The sequence below is a fragment of the Rousettus aegyptiacus genome, unplaced genomic scaffold (assembly GCF_014176215.1).
Source record: "Rousettus aegyptiacus isolate mRouAeg1 unplaced genomic scaffold, mRouAeg1.p scaffold_m13_p_5, whole genome shotgun sequence".
Classification (NCBI taxonomy): domain Eukaryota; kingdom Metazoa; phylum Chordata; class Mammalia; order Chiroptera; family Pteropodidae; genus Rousettus; species Rousettus aegyptiacus.
Genome location: NW_023416308.1, coordinates 112,154,112 through 112,161,830, shown reverse-complemented (window position 1 = coordinate 112,161,830; position 7,719 = coordinate 112,154,112).

The window sequence follows — 7,719 nt, the reverse complement described above, 5'->3', positions numbered from 1 at the left end:
CCCTGCCTCTCCCAGGTGCCTGGCCTGAGCCTCGGCACTTAATCCGAGCCCAAGTACCTATCAGGTGTGTGGGCTGATGAACAGCTGATAGCATCTCTGCAGTTACCTCCGGAGGTATCTGCTTCTTCTCTCTGGGGACTCTGAGACCGAACCCTTCCCCAAGGGCTGAATCCCTTCTGGAGGGAGGGGCAGGTTCTCAGGGAGGGCTTTGGAGAAATGCTGTGTTGGGCAAATTGTAGAGAACAGTGTAAATACAGCGATTATTCTGTCTCTTCCTTTTCTGCTGTCAGGAAGGAGCAGCCCATGGCCCACGCTCAGCTATGAAGGATGGAAACGGGCTGGGAAGGGGACACAGAGGGACAAGGGACTTGCGTGCCGTCCTCTTCTCCTTCACGGGGACGTCCGTGTTCTAAATGGGAGAAAAGGGAATTACGCTCAGAAACTGCAGAAACTGCAGCCGTTTGTGCCCGGGACTCTCCAAGACTTTCTGCAGGGAGGAAGGACGTCCCTCCCTTCAGAGAGCGAGAGCCACCGTTACCGAAGAGACTTGCCTCTCAAGACTGGGGGCAGCCGCACCACCTGTTCACACGAGTGCTGAGCGGTATTTGGGAAAGTATGAATACAGAGCAGCACCCGTTCCTAGCAGTTCCCGAAGGAATGGCCGCGAAAGTGGGAGACCGATAAGCTAGCTGGAGTCTGGAGACCAAGAGCGATGCACCCTCAGACACGGTGAACCCCCCTCCAGACGCCACCATCACTATGAAGGAGCTTTGTCGTATCGCTCGCTCAGGGTGACTCCGAACAGGAATGAGCGTCTTCAGGTCCCAGGGAAGTAGGATTAAAGTTGGGTGTTCTCTCTCTTTGACATAGTTGGTTTTAGGATACATTTAGGAACGACTGACAGTATAAAACAGGGAGCGCATTCAGGAAGAAATGAGGCACAGGGCAGTTCCCCAGAGTGGCCCTCCAACTTTGTCAGACTCATAAGTATGTCTGGGGATGGGGCCCGGGAATCCACATTGCATTCTAAATGAAGGTATATCATACCTATAGTACAGGGCACTGACTTGAAGCTCATAGTTCAGTGAATTTTTAAATGTGAATGGAGCTGTGTAACTACCACCCAGTGCACTTCTGGGAGCCCCGAGGCCTCCCTCGTACTTCATCCCACTAGAAGGACTTAATCCACTTCTCCCCATCCGGCAGGCACCAACCACTGTTCTGATTTTTATCCCTATCGGTTTGTTTTGTCTGTTCTCAAACATTGCTCAAATAGAACTGTACATTATTCATACTCTGTTGTGTCTCGTGAGGAACAGAGTGGAGAAATAAAACAGAGCCACAAAAGGGAAAGCTGCGAAATTACTACAATTGAGTTTTGAACGTTCCAGTCCTGAGTCGATGCCTGGATCTAGATCAAACCTCCAGATACTCCCTGAAGGACTTACGCATCCAAACCGCCCGACGTCCAGTATCCAGACCACCTGTTGTCAGGAGGATGACCATATCGGATCGATCCAGAGGCTGAGAATGCAGGACCTATTCTTCTCAAGAACATCCTTTTTGTTCTAAGAACCCTCAGCTTCTCTTTCTTCTTCGGAACACTCTGAGTATTGCCTAGTTGCCGTTCTTGTTTGCAAACCCTAAGACCCTCGAATCGATCTTTATCGTTTGTTTCTAACCAAAGCCTCCTGACTCTTTTTGAGTATGTTCGACCCATGTTTCTTCTGCTCAACATCACGTCTGTGAACCAGCCGTGTTCTGTGTGCCATTGGTTTGTTCTTTTTATTGCTAAGCAGTTTTCCACTGTATGGACATAGGACAACTTGTTAACCATATTCTTATCAGTGGCGTTCAAGCTGTTTCTGGTTTTTAGTTATAATGAGTAAAAGTGCTATGACTATGTTTGTACATGGCTTTTGGTAAATACACGCACTCATTTCTCTTGGGTCGATAGCCAGGGTGGAATCGCCTAATCATAGGGTCGGCAGGTGGCTTTGCCGTCATGTGCCAGTTTGGCTGGGCTGCATTCCCCTTCTTGCGTGATTCTGGTTAGGGTGGGTCACGTGGGAGATTCTCGAGGGGGCTCGAGGGCAGAAGGGAAGCAGTATCCGTTTTGTGGCTCATGCACATTATGGCTGATCTGCCGACCCATCCAGTTGGCAGGAAGCAGCAGCTGGCTCCTCCTTCAGCTTCTCTTCCTCCTGAGCCACGTGTGTATTTGTTTAGCTCTGTGGTAACAGACCCTGCCTGGCTTCTGCAAAATACTCACGTCATCAATGACAGAGGTGACAACGACTGACATGAGTTTCGGGGATTCGGTCTGTCCTCAGGAGGTTCCAGTTAGGCTTATGGGGTCCCGCTTGTTCTTGGCGTCCCTCACGTTCCGTCCACCTTCAGTTCCCGCCCGCCTCACCTGTGGCGTTCAAGCTCCAACATGAGACGCAGAGACAGCGACGGCCTTGCCAGACTGCTTAACCAGCTCCCACATTAAGGCCCGATCTCCGTGCCAAGCCGCAGTGGCTCTGCTTCCCTGGTCGAACCTGGCTGATACCGTAGGTGTAGGTGTTTGTTTCACTCAGTTCAAAGCTGCCAAACACACTTCCAAAGTGGCTAGTCCTACTCACTCCCTCCAGCTGTTCTGCATCTTTGCCAGACCTAGTTATCGTCATCCTTTCAAATTTTACCCATCTGCTGGGTGGGCATCTGCATTTTTAAACGAGCTCTCCTCGGGACTTTTATGAAAGATAAGGGATGAGAACCTCGTTCGGGGAAGGACCTTGGCACTTGAATGTGAAGGAAGCCGGTTCGATTCGGAATTTTATCCTCATTACTTACGGGCCGTATGATCTTCGCTGACTTTTCATCTCTCCGGGCTTCAGTTATTTCATCTATAGAATGAATTATTAATCATCGCTAACAAGTACTGAGTGCTTACCAGATGCCAGACACCGTTCCAAGTACTTTATGTGTATTAACTCACTGGATTCTCCCGACCAATGATGAGGTGAGTGCCATTATTACCTCTAAGTTAGAGATGGGGAAACTGACTGACTGGGAGTCAAACCCAGGAAGTCTGGCTCCCTCGGTCTCCACCATCTGCCATGCCTCCACGGCGAGGCGGCGTGGAGATACATGGGAGTGGACAGCCTGCACCGGGCAGCCCAGCTAGTACACACTGATCTTCCATCTTCACTGGGTCCCCATGGGAAATTGCCTTTCGGGTCTGTCAAATATGCAGAAATTAATCCAAACAAACAAACAAACAAACAAAAAACTCACCACCATCATGACACATGCAGCCAGAAAGGTAGGATCCAGTTGAATCCAGCATTATCCAGAGAAGGCAACACCTGTATGGCTCCCTAGCGTGGACATTTTGGCTCGTTGGCAGGTAGGAGACCTTAGTGAGGAGTGTCAGGCTTTGCCTAAGTATCACGCCATCAATTCTCTTCACTCTGACTTTATACTGACCAAAGGAACTTCTGGTATTGATTTCCTTTCCCAAAAGTCTATCCTTCCTGAAAGAGATTGTGCTGACCAGTTAACCTCAGGATTCCTGTCTGCTGGGCGGTTTCATTTCTCAGTGTGAATTAATAAAGTGCATTTCGGGTTTATCAATCAGTCTCTTGTGAGTTTGTTTAGCATAGATCAGTTCCCTCACACCTAATTACAACTCAGCTCTCATGGGGAAGCTGGGGAGGAGATACCATCAGGGTAGTATCAGACAGATGTCTAGAGAATGACATAAAAAAAGGTATGCTTTGAGACCAACGAGGACTTCTGTGTGTTTGGGGGAGGCAGCATCAAGGAAGGCTTCCTGGAGGAGGATGCCATTGGCCCAAGAAGAGGGACGCTGTAGCATAAACGTGTGGCTATAACACAGGGTCTGGAGTCTGCCTGCCTGGATTGGAAGTCTTCTCTTTCCACTTGCCAGCCGTGTGACTTGGCCACCTTGCTTTCTCTCTCTAGGCCTCACATTCCTCACCTTTAAAGTAGGCATAGTGACAGCAGCCACCTCGTGGGGTGGCTGTAAGGATGACACGATTCTCTGTAACATGTATGACTCTTAGCACAGTGCTCGACACACGGGTTACAAGTAAATGGTTGTCATTACCGCTGCTGTTATTAACGTCCAAAGCAATGGTTTTCATTGAGGAAACTTCTAGGAGAAGGGGACACATCTGAGGCCTGCCGCATCCCCAGAGGCAATTTCGTCTCAAAGGGAGTGAAAGCTGAGTCCGCCTTTGCGCTGAGACTCGCCGGGCAGGAAGCTCTTTGCAGTCTATGGCTCCTTCCTTGAGAGCGGTCACAGCCCGTCCTGTGGTTTTGCATCCAAGAGCAGAGCTGCGTGCACAATCTATAAGAACCCATCAGCCTCGAGAACTTCCGTGGTTTCTGAGTCACTTTCAGGCCATTTCAGCTTCCAAGCAGAAACTCCCAAGGCGGACTGACCATCCAGGCCTTTTCTGCCTTCTTCTGTGTAGGGTGGGGGAGGAGCTACACCCTGTAATAGATCTCTGCTCACCATCAAATCTCTGTGTGGAGGCCCAGCAGCACGGCCAGTCCTAAAAGAAAAGATGCTGGACATCGTCCAGCTACGGTGTTCCAGACCCAGGTCTGCTTCTTTGTCTCACTGTCCTATCTACAGATCCCGATAGGGCCTTCTCTAGTTTCACCATGAACTTGATTCTGCCCAGTGCAGGCAGGAAGGGAAGAGAGAAGCAGGAAGGCCTGCTGGAAGACAGCTGGGGTTTCAGTCATCTGTGTGCTCTCCTGGCAAAGCGAGATGCCCTCTTCTCCCCAGTCTCGTCCCCCCCCCCCCCCCCCGTTGTCCCCTGACAGCACCCCCTCCTTCTGCACATGGAAACTGTTCCAGTTTCGCCCCAGGTCCCTTCGCCTTACCCTATCACAAAAGTGGAGAGTTGGCCCCAGCTGTTTCCTGTTCTTTGTCTCTTGCGGTTGCTGGGCATCTAAAAAATCCCTGCGGTTTTCACTCAGGGATCCTGTCTCCTTCCCTTGGACTCATTTCCTCTTTCCATGAGAGTGCACATGGATGGGTGCAGGTGGTCACAAAAACAGGGCTGGGAGACACAGACCCGTGGTTGAACGAGAGGCAATGCCTGAGGGAGCTGAGTAGATGCTGGTTCAAAACAGTAGGGCTAATCTCCCAGCCCTGCCGCTTACCACCTCTGTGATTTTGGGGGTGTTGCTTAATCTCTCTGGGTATCAATTGGCCCAGATAACGGATTCTAATAACAACACCTATCCACACAAGATTGCCAAGAGGTTCAGTGGGAGAACCAGCACAAAGCACTTAGAATGGTGCCTGACAGGTGGTCAGGGTCCCGTGAATATTAGGTCCTATTGATAGTTATTATTCCTCTCGGGGGCGGGGGCATGCCTCGGTGTTGCCAGCATTCCCCAGCCTGGTCCTAAGCTTTGGAGATTCAGAAGTTGTCAGTGCACCCAGGGTTCTAGCAAAGTCTATGCAAGAAGTCAAGTCACCAATAAACGGTTGCTCGATGAACAGGACTTGAAGCTGGGTGGAGAGCAATGGGCAGCAATGGGCAGCAGAAGGCTCACAGGCTCACATTTATAGATGAGGAGACCGAAGCTCCCATTTCTATCACAGGGACAGGCTTGGAAGCTCCCTGTGACTGGTCCAGGAGTCCTGCTCTCCTGCTGGTGATAGGGAGGCCAGTCTGGTGTGAGATCTGCGGAACTGCAGCATCCACCAGGGCTGAGCTGGTTAACTTGACTGGCTGGAGCAGCCCTCTCTCCCCAGTACCTTTCAGATTCACCCTTGGTTAGAGAAAGGTCTGCCCAGAGCGGGGAGGCCTCATCCTCCTTCAGGGCTGTTTAGAGGCTCCCAGGTCTTGTCAGGACTGCTCCGAGCACATCAAAGGACACCCTGAAGGGCTCAGCTGTCAGCCTCCCTCCACTTCCTCTCTGCTCTCTCCGGTTGATGAAGAGACCTCCTTCCCACAGCTCATAGTCCAGACAAACAGGTCCCTGTTTTGGACAAGTCTAGTCAGGTGGGGCGGTCGCCCCGGTTACGCTGATGTGTGTTTGGGTGCTATCCAGAGACCAGTTCTCTGGGCTGGGGCTTCTGATACAGATGACTGAGTTCACCCATTATAGGGCGATTTTCCCCCCATTTATTTCATCTTTAGGTTAGGAGCACTTTGTAATCCTCCTCAAATGTGACTTCATGATTGCCTTTGTTTTTCAAAATTTAAATACTTCTTGTTAACAACAATAGCTGCTCTTTATTAATTAGCCAGTATACTAATTGGATGATTCTCTTACATTATCTTTAATCCAAACAACGACCTGCTTCCAATTTTATAGATGAGGAGACCGAAGCTCAGAGGGATCCGTAATATAGATAATTGGCCAGTATCTGTGCCTATTTTTTTCTTTTTTGGCATTGCTTCAAGACGATTATTTTTCTCCCCAGTTGAAATGAAAGAGAAATGTTTGCATTTACCTTTCATCTTTTAAAACAAGCTCTTGAAACCTCATTAAAGAACATAGCTGGGGAAAAAAAAAAAACACCAGACATTTTGATTTGCATGAGCCCAGATTTTGCAAGAACAAAAAGGTTATGGTTCACTTGTTCATTTGCTTGGCATATCAGAAGTCAAAATCCTTTATCAAATGGGAGCCATGGAAATCAACTCTTACAGCAGAACGGCGATGGTTTGAAAACAGGTAAATGTTCAGGCGCGATATGATGAGTGTCTGAATAGGGCAGTGGCCAAGGATGGATAGGAGAAACGTCAAGGGGTAGAATCAATAGGATGTGATTGATTGATTGATCTCCGAACATCTCCACTTAGGCGGCCACTCCAGTCTCAAGTGCTGCCATTCCCCTTGCCACGTCTGCTCTAGCTGGTTCCTGAACGTTCTTGCTCTGTCCAAGCCTCTGAAGGCGCTGCGCTGACTTCTGCCGGGAAGACCATTCCCTCCTCACTCCAGAAATCTTGGGTTTCTCTGTCTCTCTCCCCAGCTAGAAAATGAGCTCCTTCAAAGAAGGCGCTGAATCGCCTTCTCTCTGAATCCCAGCCTCCGGCACAAAGCCCCGTGCGCCACGAATATTTGTTAAGCAAATCAATAGCTTAAAAAGAGATGCAAAGTGAAGAGGAAGAAAGGAAGTAAAAAGAGAGAAGGAATGAAGACGACAGGCGTTCTGTCAGACCTCATTTAATCACTCTTCTCTCTGAAGTTACACGTTAATCCTCATCAGGGGAGTGATCTGAATAGCTTGTGCCTCCGCTGGCTGCTGGAACTCGAGCCAAATAAAACGGGAATGGTTCAGACACTATTTAACATTCTGTCCCAACAGTTTCCAGAAGACTTTCACGTTACTAGAGGCAGTAATGCCTTCTGCAGTCATTGATGTGGATATGAGATGGGAAAACTGAGAGCCAAGGGGGAGGTAACAATAAGGTAGACAGAGTCCTGACAACATGTCCCACGTCCCAAGCTCCGGCCCTGAATGCACAGACGGCCCCAGAGCTGGGCCTAACGGAGCCTGCAGATTCATATTCTACAATCTCTCTCTTTGCTTTGACTCTTTCTGTTCCTCTTTTGCTACTTCCACATTCACTGATCCCCCAGGTCCTCAGGAGACCAAAGTATAAGGCGGAGCGGAAGACAGGGCCTGAATTAATTTCAGTGTCTTTGTGTCTTGCAGTAAAATAGAAAATCTTG